Source organism: Ambystoma mexicanum, chromosome 13 (assembly GCF_040938575.1).
Source record: "Ambystoma mexicanum isolate Mex_15411 chromosome 13, UKY_AmexF1_1, whole genome shotgun sequence".
NCBI lineage: Eukaryota > Metazoa > Chordata > Amphibia > Caudata > Ambystomatidae > Ambystoma > Ambystoma mexicanum.
The window spans coordinates 177,791,414-177,806,598 of record NC_090938.1 but is presented as its reverse complement, the minus strand read 5'-3'; the positions used below and the strand labels follow the sequence as shown (position 1 = coordinate 177,806,598).

General features: G+C 47.7%; 1 protein-coding gene across 1 annotated transcript in view; it reads right to left on the bottom strand.

Annotated features, from left to right (window-relative positions):
- LOC138521049 (phospholipid scramblase 1-like) overlaps positions 1-7,936 on the bottom strand; it is a 331,721-nt gene extending 323,785 nt beyond the window's left edge. Inside the window, exon 1 of the mRNA XM_069633566.1 lies at positions 7,853-7,936. The gene's annotated coding sequence lies outside the window, so the exon portion shown is untranslated. The remainder of the gene's footprint in view (positions 1-7,852) is intronic.
- Positions 7,937-15,185: the final 7,249 nt, after the last annotated feature.

The window sequence follows — 15,185 nt, the reverse complement described above, 5'->3', positions numbered from 1 at the left end:
CAGCCATGGCAATTTCCTTCCAGCTCACAGGCACCCCACAATGTGCAGCACCTCCTACCCATGGATCAGCCAAATATGCAATGTAGACCCTTCTACAATTGTGCACAATATGTAACCAGGTGTAGTCTCGGTCAGACAGTCTTGCACTGGCATGTATATACCCGCTGCCGTGTGCTCACAAATAACCATGCATCAACTCCTCTCTTAATCCCATGCCCAGATACACAGCCTGCGCCCATCCACCCACATTCCTATGAGCAGACTGCCTGGCACCTGCATGGCACACACTACTGGCCTCTGTTCATTGAGAGCATTATGTTGGTTGGTGCGTCTGTCAGTGTCAACCCTCGCTCCGGTTTCATTTGCGGCAAGTGACCTGCCTTGGTAAGGAACCCCCATTTGGGCCCTGAGGCAGCCCGACATCAGCGCACAAGGCCCACTACACCAGGAAATGAGCTAGTCAGTCACACTCCTAGAGTGTGCAATGGCACACAGCTTCCCCTTTCTCACTATGTCCAGGCAAGCACTGCCTTGCACAAACAAAAAAAAACGACACTGACGCTTGCCGAATCGACCGTGCATAGGCGCAGGTACACCCCAATGCTCAGAGACAGGGCTGCACGTGCAACCTCCCATGGTAAGCAAGGGATACCCAGATACAGCCAGAGACCGCCACACTGGCACGCACCCTAATGGCCAGATCGCACAGTGTATTGCTATTTGGAATCCGGACGCCATGTGAACAGGAGCTTATTTGGCAAATTGGCACCCTTTTCTGTCTTAAGTTAACACAAATGGCAAGAGGCAGCCATGCACAGGCCTCTCCTCTCCACCCCTTTGCCCCCGTAGTCAAAGACAGTTTTGCTTTTCCGCCCATCCTCGCATGTCCATAAACAGCCATGCACTGGCATGCCTACCTCTTTTATGGTCAGACAACTCAGGCTTTGGGGGTGAAAGAGCAGGCCAATCCATTTGACGGGAGAGATCGCTAAAGTTATACAAGAAATTCAGTGGGAGTTACACAAACCGCCACAGCTGAAAGGGCCATCGTTTTAGAGACGATTAATTGAGTCTGTGGGCCTCATTACACGGTAGGCAGAGAACCATGGCGCTATTAGCGCCATGGTTCATGCCGGTAAAATACCGGCACCGCCTTGGTGGAAAGGGGAATTACCGCCCCATTCCAAGGTTGGCGGGGCCGGTAATTCCCCCTTCCACCATTGCCCTTCCCCATTCCCATTTTTGCCCCACAGGGCTCTATGGGAATGGGAAAGGCGCTAATTACGGTACCGCAAATTGCGGTACCGTAATTAGCTCCACTGGTCCCTTTGCGGGTTGGTTTTTAACGCCTGCAAAAAGCAGGCGTTAAATTCCCCAACCCGCAAAGGGACCTCGTAGTAAGGCGGTAAGGATTTACCAGTACCGGTAAAATACCGGTACCGGTAAACCCTTACCGCCTACTGTGTAATGAGGTCCTGTGTCTCTCTTGATGATACCATGCCCGTCTCACAGTACCCTGTGTATTGCCGCATCCAGAGCCCTCTAAAGTGCCCCCATACACATCTCCTGGCAAACCTCATCCAGACACGAGTCGTAATACCTGTTCTGCTCACTTTTCTGAACAATGCTTACTGAACATAGCACAGTGTGCGACATTCGCAAATGCCGTGTTTTGCTCAGCGGCGTGTGAGGAAGTGGAGGCCAAAAGAAAGTTAAGGGCAAATCGTGGGAGTGGGTGAGGGAAGGGAGAGAGGAAAGGGAGTAGAACGAGTTTAGGGCAACGCCTGGAGCTGGAGTTGGTTGGCCCCAGCTACAAGGTCTCACTGGCTGGGGAATCTGCGACATGGGTTTGGTCACCCTCAACAATCCTAGAGCCAGACAATTTACAGAGGGGATCACAGAATGTGCAAACCTTTTGGACCATACAGAAAGACAAATGGGCAGGCCCCGTGAAGGCCAGAGCAGGAAACATAACACATGCACGCTGCCAGTATTACTCACCCCTTCACTTGTTCAAAGTGTAAAGGGCCTGCCTGTGCCACCACCAGTAGCACTGCTCACTGCCCACTGCGCATGGCCCTGAAAAAGGCTGGAGCACGCCTGTACGAGCGATCGCAGGTTCACACGGCCCAACACACCACGGAGATCTCCAAAGGAGGTGCCACGCCTTATGCACGCGGTCCATACGGGTGGGAAGCGGGAGCAACCGTGTTTGATTGGCTGTGGCAGTGCAGCACGTACAGCCAATCAGTGTTCCCCTCTTTTTATTTGGGGGCTGTGTGAGCATGTGAGCCAATAACATGAACAGCATGGTGTGAGTGACTGCAGACTAGGTCAGCGCTGTGTTGGTGAGGCGGCCTGATGATTGGATGAAGGATGAAACAGTGTTACCCGGCACTCCACGAGTTAAGGGCACTTGGCCCCCTCCGTTGGGGAGGCGGAGTGTCAGTGTGACGTGGGAGCGGGGAAGTGGGGGATTGTGGGAAAAGGCGCGTAGGGCGCCAGTTAGTACGTGGAGAGGGAAGAATAAAGAAGTTCCTTCGTGCCTCCGTGTGTGCGTCCTTTCTTTGTGCCGCGACCTCGGCAACATTGGCGACGAGGCTGTTCCTCGCACACCGGAGTCCTCCAGCGGCAGTCCGCCGCGTCCTGGCTCGCGTGCAAGGCATCACGCGGAGCCTCCTCCTCCTGCTCCTCCTTCCGTGGCGCTGGGCCCAGAAACCCGCCAGTGCTCACGCGGGCGGCTGTCGACCCGCCGCGCCTCCTCCTCCTCCGCATGCAGGGCTGCAGCTGACAGAAAAGAGAAAGGAAAGTGAAGAAAAAAAAAAAAAAAAAAAAAAAATACATTTTTTTCTCTCCTCCGTCTCGTTTATGTAAAGCAACGCGCGTGAACCGCTTCCTCTACTCCAGGCGGTCCCCGCTGTCCACGCGATCGTAGAGGTATCATCTCCTGAAGACATGAGTGTTCAGGGATCCAATCCTGGGTCCCCCCAGCCTGTGCGCGCTTCCAAATCAATACAGCTGAGGCTGCCCCCGCCATTCACCATGACGCCACAAGCGACGAAAGGACCCAGGTGGACGGACTGGATGGACGACTTCCACCATTTTGTGCGGGGGTCCGGCGATGGTGATTCCCCCAACATCAGAGACATTTTTCTCAACCTCGTGGGGGGTGAAGTCAAGATGGTAGTAAAAACAATCCCGACGGCAGAACAAGACTCTTTCCCCAACCTGATTAAGGCCCTGGACAAGCTACTCATCATCGAAGTCAACCGAGACTATGAGAGATACCTATTCAACAAATGCACCCAGCTGCCACACGAGACTGTTGATGAGTTCATAACTCGCCTAAGAGTGAAAGGTGCTAACTGCCAGTTCGACGCTTTCTCCCTGGAAGAAGCAATACGGTTGAGAGTGATAGAAGGTTGTCTCTCTCCTGCGCTCAAGAAACAACTTTTGAAAAAGCCTCTCACCATCCCCGAAGTGAGCGAACTCGCTCGCATACACGAGAGAGTTGATGCACAAGCCTCATCCATGAGCAATACAAATATCCCCAAACAAGACACCAATGAACTCATAGGCGCCATACAGCCGCCTCGGCAAGGCGACAGAGGACCACAACAATATAGAGCACCAGGGATACCAACCCCGCGCCAGCAAAGACAGTGCTATCGGTGCGGGATGTCCTTCCCACACTCCGGGTCGTGCCCAGCATTATCTCAACGGTGCACGAACTGCGGAAGAGAGGGGCATTTCCACTCTGTATGTAGGGAGGGCATACCATTTCCCCTGATGCGTCCACAAGCACCCGCCAGAACGCCGTTTCGGCCGCCACCTCAACAATACAATCAACCGAGGCAGTACCAACAAGGGCAAAACCAGAGACGATATGTCAGAGCAATTGATGAGTACCAAGTGCAGGGATACTACGTGCAACCAGACCAGGTGGACCAGCCCAGGCATTTCGTGGATGAATACGAAAACCCCCCCATGGAACAAAGGCCTGAGGCATTCTATCATGAAGATCAAGAGGCGGCCTACAATGCGCCGCATGATCCATATGATCAGGACGAGTTTGTCAATCTCATTCTTGATAACGAAGAGGCGCGGGAAGCCCCAAAAATACCGATCAAGATGGGAAATTACCAATTTCAGTTCATGATCGACTCTGGCGCCACTGTAAACATCATGGGCGAGCAGGACTATGGCAGGATGTCAGACCCACCACAGCTGGCCCCGTCACATTCAAGAATCTTCCAGTGGGGCGCTACTACTCCTTTGCAGACGGTGGGTCAATTCGCTCGACGGTTTCTCCTGAATGGACGACAGGTGGACACCACCATCCATGTCATTCGCTCGCTCACCAGGAGTAGATGCCTTATCAGCTACCACACAGCATCCCGCCTGGGCCTGATCGAGATCCACGTGAAAGCTGGTGATACCATTACCGCAACTTCAGACTACCCGAAGGACTCAATTAGCACAATGGCATGCGTTCAAAACCAGAACCTAATAACACAAGACGACATAATGGAAAAATTCCCAAAGCTGTGTACCGGATTGGGTAAACTCATAGCCCCTCCCATCAAGCTACACATCGACCCGCTGGTACGCCCAGTGCCGCAACACCCCAGACGGGTTGGGTTTCACCTCCAAGAGGCAGTGTCCGAGGCTCTCCAGCAACTGCTCTCCGACGGCATCATTGAGCCAGCAACGGGCCCAACCCCATGGGTCTCCCCCCTGGTGGTCGTACCCAAAGAAGGTGGAAAAATCCGTCTATGTGTGGACATGAGGGTGGCCAACATGGCTATCCAGCGGGAGAGGCACCCGGGTCCGTGCATAGAAGACATGATCGTGCAGTTGAACAACGCCCAGATGTTTTCCAAGCTCGACCTAGTTCAGGGCTATCATCAACTGGAGCTACACCCTGACTCTCGAGTCATCACAACATTTGCGACACATGATGGCCTATTCCGGTACCGCAGACTGAATTTCGGAATTTCGTCCGCCGCGGAGATCTTTCAGGAAGCCATACGTCAAATCATCAGACCCGTTAAGGGTGCTCTGAATTACAGTGACGACATACTCGTGTTCGGCGCTTCCAAGGAGTCCCACGACACAGCGCTGCACGCTACGTGTGAAGCTCTTCAAGCTGCTGGTCTCACGCTCAACATCTCCAAGTGCAGATTCAGCAAGACGAAACTTAAATTTTTCGGTCACATCTTCTCCGGGGAAGGGATGATGCCGGATCCCGACAAAGTTGCCACAATCACTGGCCTTGGCGAACCGCTGCAGGTTGCAGACGTCCGCTCCTTCCTTGGCATGGCAGGGTACTGCGCGAGATACATTCCCCACTTTGCCTCCCTCACCGACCCGCTGAGGAGGCTCCTGCAGAAGGAGACAGTGTTCGAGTGGACTCCCGCATGCCAGCAGGCATTCACTGCCATCAAGCAGGCCCTCACGGAGGCTCACCGCTTGGCCTACTTCAACCCCGCGTGGCACACCGAGGTGGTGGTGGACGCAAGCCCAGTCGGCCTCGGGGCCATATTAGCTCAAACCAGTGGGGCGGACATCAACCCGAGACATGTGGTCGCTTATGCGAGCAGAGCGCTGTCCACGCCGGAGCTGGCTTATTCGCAAGCCGAGAAGGAGAGTTTGGCCGCAGTATGGGCATGTGAACACTTCCACAATTTCCTCATCGGGAAGAAGTTCACACTGATTACCGACCACCAGGCACTCCTATCCCTGTTCGGGAACCCGCACACCAAGATGCCACCAAGGATTGAGCGGTGGGGCATCCGGCTTCAAGAGTACAACTATGACATCATCCATCGCCCCGGAGGTGAGCTAAACCCAGCCGATTATCTATCACGACACCCTGTGGGGCCCCCGCTGACGCGGAAAGGAGATGTGGCCTATGTGCAGTATATAGCAGATCGATCGCTACCACCGGCGTTGTCCCTTGAAAGGGTGGCCGCCGCATCTGCCGCTGACCCGACGACAGCCCTTGCAATCGGTTTGACTTTAACCAACAAATGGAAAGACCACCATAGGGCAATGCTAGCCCATCCGGGCGTCAATAAACAGGAAATCGCGAGATTGGCCAGAGTGCAGGGTGAACTGGCTGTGAAGGACAACGACATTCTTCTACGTGGCTGCAGGATTGTTATTCCCGCCACACTACGAAACGAGGTGGTCCGCACGGCCCACGAAGGTCACAGAGGGGCGGAGAACACCAAGAAACAGTTGAGATGCTACGTCTGGTTTCCCTTCCTAGATGTGGCGGTCGATGAATGGGTAAAAAACTGTCACGCGTGCCAGTGCACCGCCTCAATGGAACGTCCACCCCCGCTGCAACACACACAGATACCAGATCGCCCCTGGGAACGAGTAGCTGTGGATTTCTACGGACCGACCGAAACTGGCGACTACCTCCTGCTGCTAATAGATGAACATTCAAGGTTCCCCATAGTCAAGTCGGTCTCCACCACAGCGTTTCCCCAGGTGGCGGAGGTGCTAGAGGAAGTATTCAGCGAGTGGGGGGTTCCCAAAACCATCAAGTCTGACAATGGACCACCATTCTGCGGGCACGAGTTCGGAGAACTAGCGATGCATTTGGGTTTCAAGCACATGAAGATAACTCCTCGACACCCGCAAGCGAATGGGATGGCGGAACGCTTCATGGCCTCCATCAAGAAAGCGATACAGAGAGCCAAGGTGGAGGCAGTTAACCCGCATCAAGCACTGTGCCGCCTCCTGAGAGCTTACAGGAATACCCCACATGAAGTAACGAACAAGACTCCTGCTGAACTAATGTTTCGCTATGAGGTGCGAACCCGCATCCCACGCAACCCGTCAAGTGAAGAACCGCTTGACACTGAGACACTCCAACGTGATGCTGAAGCAAAGGAGAAGGCAAGATGTGACACTGATGCGAGGCGCCACGCAGAAACAAAAGATTTCCAGGTAGGAGACGACGTCCTTGTGCAACAACAAATAACCAGGAAGACAGATCCGCGATTTGCCCCAAGTCCCATGAGGGTAGTCGCTGTAAAAGGTACTATGGTGACGGCTGAAGATCAGAATAGAGCCGTCACCAGGAACTGTCAACAATTTAGACACTATATCAAGAGAGAGGGCTCGGAAGAGCCGAGGAGGTCTGTTTCCCCAGAACCTCGCATGCAGAGAGATGACCTGTGGACCCCTCCGGTCGGGGATCCAGGAGGGACGAGCCAGGGAGTGGACAATCCATTCGTCCTAGAGGCGACAGCTCAAGATGAGAGGCCCCGACGAGTGATCAAGAAACCAATGAGACTTGTTGAGGAATGTTGAGTTGATGTCAGGATATAATGTTCGGGGGTAGTGTTACCCGGCACTCCACGAGTTAAGGGCACTTGGCCCCCTCCGTTGGGGAGGCGGAGTGTCAGTGTGACGTGGGAGCGGGGAAGTGGGGGATTGTGGGAAAAGGCGCGTAGGGCGCCAGTTAGTACGTGGAGAGGGAAGAATAAAGAAGTTCCTTCGTGCCTCCGTGTGTGCGTCCTTTCTTTGTGCCGCGACCTCGGCAACAACAGTACAGTGAACACAGCATACAGTGCACCATCCTTCATAAATCAATGCATGGATGGTAACGTAAACTACATGCGCGCTTTCAGAATCAAAGGTGCGCAGCTGCACAGCCACGCACCTTACAGGGAACATTGCTCCCCACTCTCTACTCCTGTCATCCCAATTCTGCTCCAGTGTCCCTCCCCACCCGGATCTGGGTGGCACCTTCCTGAAGCAGCGGTGTGCATTGCTGCAGGTGCGACACATGACCAGGTTGTCTGCCCCTGTTCAGTAGTCACGGCATTCTCACCTGAAGTGGACACTGCAGCTCCATCTGTAGTCTCTCTTTTCTTTCTCTTTCTCCCCCTCTGATCTCGCAATCTTTTTCGCTGTCTTTTTCTTTCCTTTAGTTTGCATCTCTAGCCTTTCCTTTCTTTCCCCTTGTTTTTCTTTCTCTATGTCTCCGGGCTCCGACCTCAGGTGAGGGAGGCGGGCCAGACTGCCTGATGCAAAGAAGCCTTTGTCCATTTTTTTTACAAGCAGCAATAACATGTCAGGATATTTTATAGTGTGCAGGTGAGCCTATAAACCTGCTGCCTGGCTGTTGTTGACAAGTGCATTACATTCCATATCACTAAACCTCTAATGCTTCCTGTCAGAAGTGTTGCTAGATGGGCTAGAGGTGGGGGGGGGTCTATAGCCCCGGATCTTTTGGCCCCAGATAGAAGCTCAGAGGCTAGCTAGCCCCCAGTCCTGACATTAGTGTAGCCCTGGATCTTTTCTATACCTACCAACCCCCCTGCTTCCTGTGATCACAGTAGTGCGCACAGTTTGTGCACGCACTGTAGTACAACTTCTGTACTGCAGCAGCGTTTTCATATTTTTGTGGGCAATATATTGATAACTTTCAATACCCAAAGTTGAACTGCATAGTGATAGGTGTGAGCCCCACTTAGGTGCAGAAGATAGCTCAAAGTATTAAGCGTCTCGGGAGGATAGCTTAGGGGCAAAGTGCTCGCCTTGGAAGCAAGACCACATAGAGCAACACAGGTTCGTTCGTCGGGTCCGCGCTTAGAAACCCCTGGGTATTAAGCGCGTTATAAATCACCTATCATATCACATCATGCCAGATTATAGTATGGAAATCTGGTAAGGATGAGTCTGCCTTTCTTGTGTTTGAGGTTCACAAACTTGCATGTATATGTATGCGCTGGGTATAGTAAAACCTACTGGCCTACGAAAAGCCTGCCTGCATTAGATTGCGATGCCTATAAAACCGAACACAGAATCAGTTTAGTACATTTCTAGAGCGCTCTTTCTCCTGAAGAAAGTGGAAAAAATAGGGCCGCAACTCCCAATGAAGAGCGTAAGGTTTTAGTCAGGAGGGGTGATTAGCTTTCAAGAATGTAGATCCTAACTTTTGAAGCTAATATTCCGGCGTTAACTCCAGATAGAGTGATCCTGGGCAAATCATCTTTTCTCATTACTGTATAGTACTGTGCTGCGTTATTTGAACATGTTTGCTCTCTCAAATTCTGGTGAAATTGTTAAGCCCGTTGTTTAGGCCATTTCCGGGTCTTTCCCTTTTATGTAGGCCATTTTTAGTGCAAGGGGTCGAAGCCAGAAAATAGACAACCCATTGCCACAGGCCTGGGGCAAGCTTTTTATCAGGTCTGCTTATTTGTCACAAAAGATGGTTTGCTTTTCTGCACACTTTCAAATGTTCTTCTGCACTTCATGGATAACAATCCTCAAGTGCATGTGCTAGGTACATTTAAAGCTTTTCTTATGAAGGTTTTTAGGAAATATTGGATTATTATGTGATATGTGTACTTTCCAGGTCTTGGCTACAAAACAGGGTATTATTTTTGTTCATGAAATTCATATATTAACAAATATTTGCAGTTTATATAACAAAAATTAAAAACAGTTTGATCAAGTGCATACAATGCACAATGGGCTCAAATTACAGCTACACCTCTTAACTAAGGTGTGTGGTCTTGGGCAACTCATTTTACCTGCCACAATCCCAGTGATTAACTACTGCAAAATTGTCATCCCTTAAGAGTAATTTACCTGGCAATTGTGTTGCTTCAGACGTAAAAAAGAGACCATTGACAAATCTCATACACCACAAAGTAATTTGCTTCTTTGCTAACAGCAATACCACTTGCAAACCATACCCTCTTCTAATCTCAGTCTGAGTCCTGACATGGGTACCTTCCAGGTAGCTTCTAAAATGTATCCGTAATGATGCCCATTGCACGGTCAATGTTTCCGACTATTTGTTGTGGACTAACTTTAAAAATGATCGAGCATTGATAACAAGGGCAATGTTTAACATTCTGCCACTTAGAGCTGCTTCTGGCATGTGGTCCAGGGAGCAACTGGTGGCTGTAAATGATTCAGGCTGTCTACTATGCAATGCAGAATTAGAAGATCGTATTCATTTTTTTGTCCAGCATATACCTCAATGAGGATAAGTACAATACAGTTGGTATTACTCAATTTACATTTCAGACAGTGTAGACTGGCCATTATTTTTATTTTACCTGGTAAATCCACTTTAGTAGCTTGGAGTTTATGTCAGTACTTACGGCATATCCTGAGGCTTAGAAAGATATTAATGAACTCAATCCTTCCACTGTGATTTTATTACCATGTTTTATAATTATTTGACTTATTATCTTGTTCTATTTATTATGTGATTTGTTCTTGATGTTTGACCTGGCCGGTCTCTTCCTTTTGTGATGATCTTGATCTTCTTCTCACATATCTTCTGCCCACATCTGCACCTTTATTTCTTCTAGGAGATTTTAATCTTCATCCTACTTCTTTGCACGCTACTGTTCTGCTTCTTTCTATTCTTGATTCGGATTCACTTTCTCAAGTTCGTACACCCCCTTCTCATATATCTGTAACCTCCCTGGATCTTATTTTTTGTATTATATCTATCTCTACCTCAGTCACTGTTCGTCCTATTTATTCTTATGATCATTCTCTTCTTTCTTTTTATTGTCCTTCCTCTTGCCCTCCTCTTTTTCTACGTCACACTCTTCTACTTTTCGTCATTGTGACCTTCAACTTTTTGACTCTTTATCATTCTCCTCAGCTGTAATATCAACTTGCCCATCTCAAATGTTTCTTCTCTCTCTTATGTCTCTGCTGTTTCTATTCTATCTGACACTGCGGTGGACTCTCTTGATCTTCTCTATCCTTCTGTTGATTTAACTCCCTCTCACAGGCCTTCCCAAACTTGCATGTCATCCTCTCTTCGGTCCATCCACCGTTCTCTCTGTCATGCTGAACGGCGCTGGCGCAAGTCTGGGACAGCTGCTGATCTACTGTCTATATCTTCTCTACATTCTACTTATGATTCTCTGGCAAGCAACAATACTTCCACTCTCTCTTTACCTCACTTGCTTCACATTCTCTGTGTCTTTTTTCAAAATCTGAATCGTATCCTCCAGTTACCCATCATCTTCTATGCTTTTTTCAGCATCTGACTTCGCTAACTACTTTATCTCAAAAATCTCACAACTTCTTTCTTCGATTCCCCCCTTCTTCCTCTTCTATGGATTCTTCTTTATCTCTTGCTCACTCTAGATCTTCTTCCGTGCTGTCCTCATTCTGTCCTCTCCAGCATAGTGATATGTCACTGCTCTTGCTAGGGCCTATCCTACTTCATCTCCAACTGATACTCTTCCTTCTTCTCTAATTCTTCCAGTTGTTTCTTCACTCTTGCCTTATCTCACTGCTATTTTTAATAGATCACACTTCTTTGACAGTTCCTTTGTATTTTATGCATGACTCTATTCTGTCTATTTTGAAAAAAAAGACTCTTGACTCTTCTCTTCCTTCCAATTTCTGCCCCATATCTCTCTTTCCTTTTCTTTTGAAGCTTCCAGAGCAGTTTGTCGCTTCCCAAGGTTCCTTTTTATTAATGTTCATTCTCTTCTACCTCTCTTTCAGTCTGGTTTCTGGCCACGGTACTCTATGGAAACTGCTTTTCTTTCTGTTTCTAATTCTCTTCTTGGTACTCTAAACACTCTTCACTTCTTGTTCTTCTTGATCTTTCAGTGGCTTTTGATACTGTTGATCACACCTTTCTTCTTTCCACTCTTGCAGACATTTCTTAATGGGTTTCGCTCTTACCTCTCAGGGCGTAATTTTTCTGGCTCCTGGGCAGGCCGCTCCTCGGTCTTGGGTCCTCTTCTGTTCTCTCTTAATACATCTCCTCTCGGCTCTATTATCGCTTCTTTTGGTTTCTCTTACCACCTGTATGCTGATGATTTTCTAATCATGCTCTCATTCTCTTCCTTTACTGACTCTTTTCACTCATCTTTGTCTTCTTGTCTTTTAGCCATACAATTCTGGATGTCTGCCCATTATCCTCATCTTAACCCTTCCAAAAGAGAGGTTTTCTTTTTTCCTGCCTCTACTATTCCCCCTCCTCACACACCTTCTTCTATTTTGTTCCTTCCCTCTTCTCTTGCTATCTCTTCTTCAGCTCGTAATTCGGTGTTATTTTTGATTCTTATCCATCTTTTTCTACTCATATCTCCTCTATTTCTCGTTCCTGTTGCTACCAACTTTTTTAATATTCAAAAACTCCATTGGTTTCTGACTTTTTCTTGTGCTGAGCTTCTTATGTCCTCTTTAGTTTTTTTCTCTCCTGTTTTATTGTTCTTCTCTTATTTTTGGTCTCCCTGTTTCCCATCTTCGCTCTATTTATCATTCTTCTATTTGAGTTCTCTGTTCTCTTGCTTCTCGAGATTTAATTACTTCTGCTTTGCATTCTTTGCATTGGCTTTCGTTTGAAAATTGTTTAATTTTCTTTGTATTGTCTTTAAGTCCCTCTATGGCCTTGCCCCTCCTTATCTCTCTTCTTTAGTTTCTTTCTACTTTCCAACCCTTTCACTTCATTCGGAATCTCTCCTTCTGTAGACTGTTCCTCGTGCTCCATGTGCCCCATCACGTTTCCATTTATTTTATTTTATTGCCTGTAAGATCTGGAATGCTCTTCCTCTTTCTTTGCATTCCATCTCTTCTTTTTCTCTTTTTTTATGTCTCGTTTAAAATTGCATCTTTTAATCTCTTGATCAGCTGGTTTCCTGATTACTTGCTCATGTAAATTGTACCGTTGATACTATGTACAGCACTTAGGCGTCACGCGCTATAGAAAATCAATAAAATACAAATGTTTGTACTTTGATGGATTTTTAAAAATCCAAATAAGGTTGAATGACAGACTGTAACGACGAATAGGGTAAGCGAGCACCCTTGTTTGTTGTGAGACCAGAGATACTGATCCCTTCATTTATTTAGTTTGAGGTAGGCCCCAGTGATGTCTCTGCTCAGGCCCCCAGAATTCAGCAAGGTGGTCCTGCTTTGTCTCACCTTGTTCATCACTGTCTCTGCTTCTCTCTCATTTGTGATTCTCCCAAACACTGTAGACTGATCTTACACTGTCCCTTCCGCTTCTCTCTCTCACTCTCTCTCTGTCTCTCTCTCTCTCTCGCGCGCGCTATCTGTATTCCTCTTACCTTCCCTCTCTCTGCCGTCTCACTTGCTCCTCCTCTTCCTATATTTCTCTCTCTTTCCATCTCTCTCTTACACATTTCTTTTTCTAGCCATTCATTTACATCTCTCTTTATTTTTCTGACTTTCTGTTGCTCTACCTCTCTGACTCACTCTGGACATCAGTTTCCCTTTCCCTTTTCCTCCCCTGATCACTGACTCAAGCTACCCTCACCAAACATAACACAATTCTAATGCACCTACACCACTGACCCCTGAGGGATTACATACCCACGGAAAAACCAAAGAGGCAGTCCAGTGTCTTGTGGAATCTTATCAAAGAATATCCCTGCAGGATTCTAAAGGAATCTGATTTCCCTGCTGCATCACATTTCCAAAGTGATTAGATGAGTTTTACAGAAAGCTGAATCCATACCCAACTCTCCCTCCACAAAGGACTTTAGCACCATTAAATAACCCGTAGCATCTACAGCTCGTATTAATCTAATGTAATAATGAAATTGCAAATGTTCAAGTTCATGATGATGTGAACTGTAACGGAACAGTATTGTATTCTGTGCCGAGGCCTTAATGGAAGTTTGATGCTATCAATGAAGTTAGTGATCCCTAGAGAATGTGAATACTATTTCTAGTTGATTATTCCAGCTGGCTAGACGTCTAAAAAAGATAAGATAAAGCCAGAATAGGGTTGATCTTGCATTTAACCGCTGGGACATGTGGTCCTGGGCAATCCAGAATGTGTGCATGTCCAAAATAGACAAAGAATGCCTTTAAAGAGTTCAATCAGATCTTAACTAGAAGTGAAACTTAAGCTATGTACAATAAACGGTTTAATGTTTCCCAATGAAATCGAATGTGGACCTGATCCACGAGAGTACTTTGGATTCATAAACCAGCTTTGGACATCAGTGAAAAAAAGACAATCGGGGTCACTATATGTTTGCCGTTCTGGGAAAATTGCCAGTAAAATTGATTGTAATTCCGGCACCAGCAATTTTCCTGGACCAGCAAAACACAAGTTTGCAGGTGGGGGCACTAATGGACAACCAGCCAAGAGCTGGAGGTAAATCAGGCCCCCACTGGTGAATAAATGCTGGAATTACCAGCACTGGTAGTACCGATGCGGCTAAATCCGGCAATCGCATCCGATGCAATCCTATGAGACTCCATGGAATGGGGTTTTACCGCCATTGCTGGCACCTGGAATATCCCGGCAATACCGGGATATCAGACGCCAGTAACTGTATGGTTAGTTACCCATTAACCGGCGGGATACAGGGAAACTCGTAATGACCCCCAATGTCATTAAGAGTCAGGGCATTAGATAGTCATTTTCAGAGTGGAAGCCTGGCAGTGTCCTGCATCATGGGAGACAGCATCAGTCCCCAAAGCAACGCTCCTCTACTATTGATGCCTATTTGGCACTGTGCCATTATTGTGTCTCTGTAAATGAAATGAGAGACAGAGGTCCGCTGTAGGCCTCACGGGCTGCTAACACAATTGTGTAGGGCAAGGAACAGATGATCTGTTTTGTCATCAATATTCGCGAAACCCGTTTGCCCGGCTCAAGCGATAGACCCCCAGAACAATGTAATGAAAGCACAGTACAGTACTGCAGCAGGACAACTTTGTACATATGGACATAATTGCTTAGTTATAGCACAAAAGTGAGAAAGGAAGGTAATTGAATAAAATAATGAAATATTCATAACATTTTTAATCAATCACTGTAGCCGCATATAGCTGGCTAGTGACACACACAGGTTAAAGAACAAAAAAGGGACACACCTACAAAACAGTCAATCATGACGAAAGCATAATAGAGAGGTTGGTGCATGGATGGAGAAATAAAAAAATGAAAATAAAAATTGTGACATCATTCCTTTCCTGTTCAACGGGGTTCCTCAATCAATAACCCTCTTGAGTCACAATCTGACAATTAAGCCCAAATTGAGTTTAGAGACAAAAAACAGCAATGTCGCTGATTGCCAGTGAAGATGATTTCACTGGAAATCAGCGACATTGCTGTTTTTTTGTAACCCTGGTTTCTAGTCATAATTACTTAGTAGGCAGAATGTTTAAAGAAGACTGCACTTTAGTCG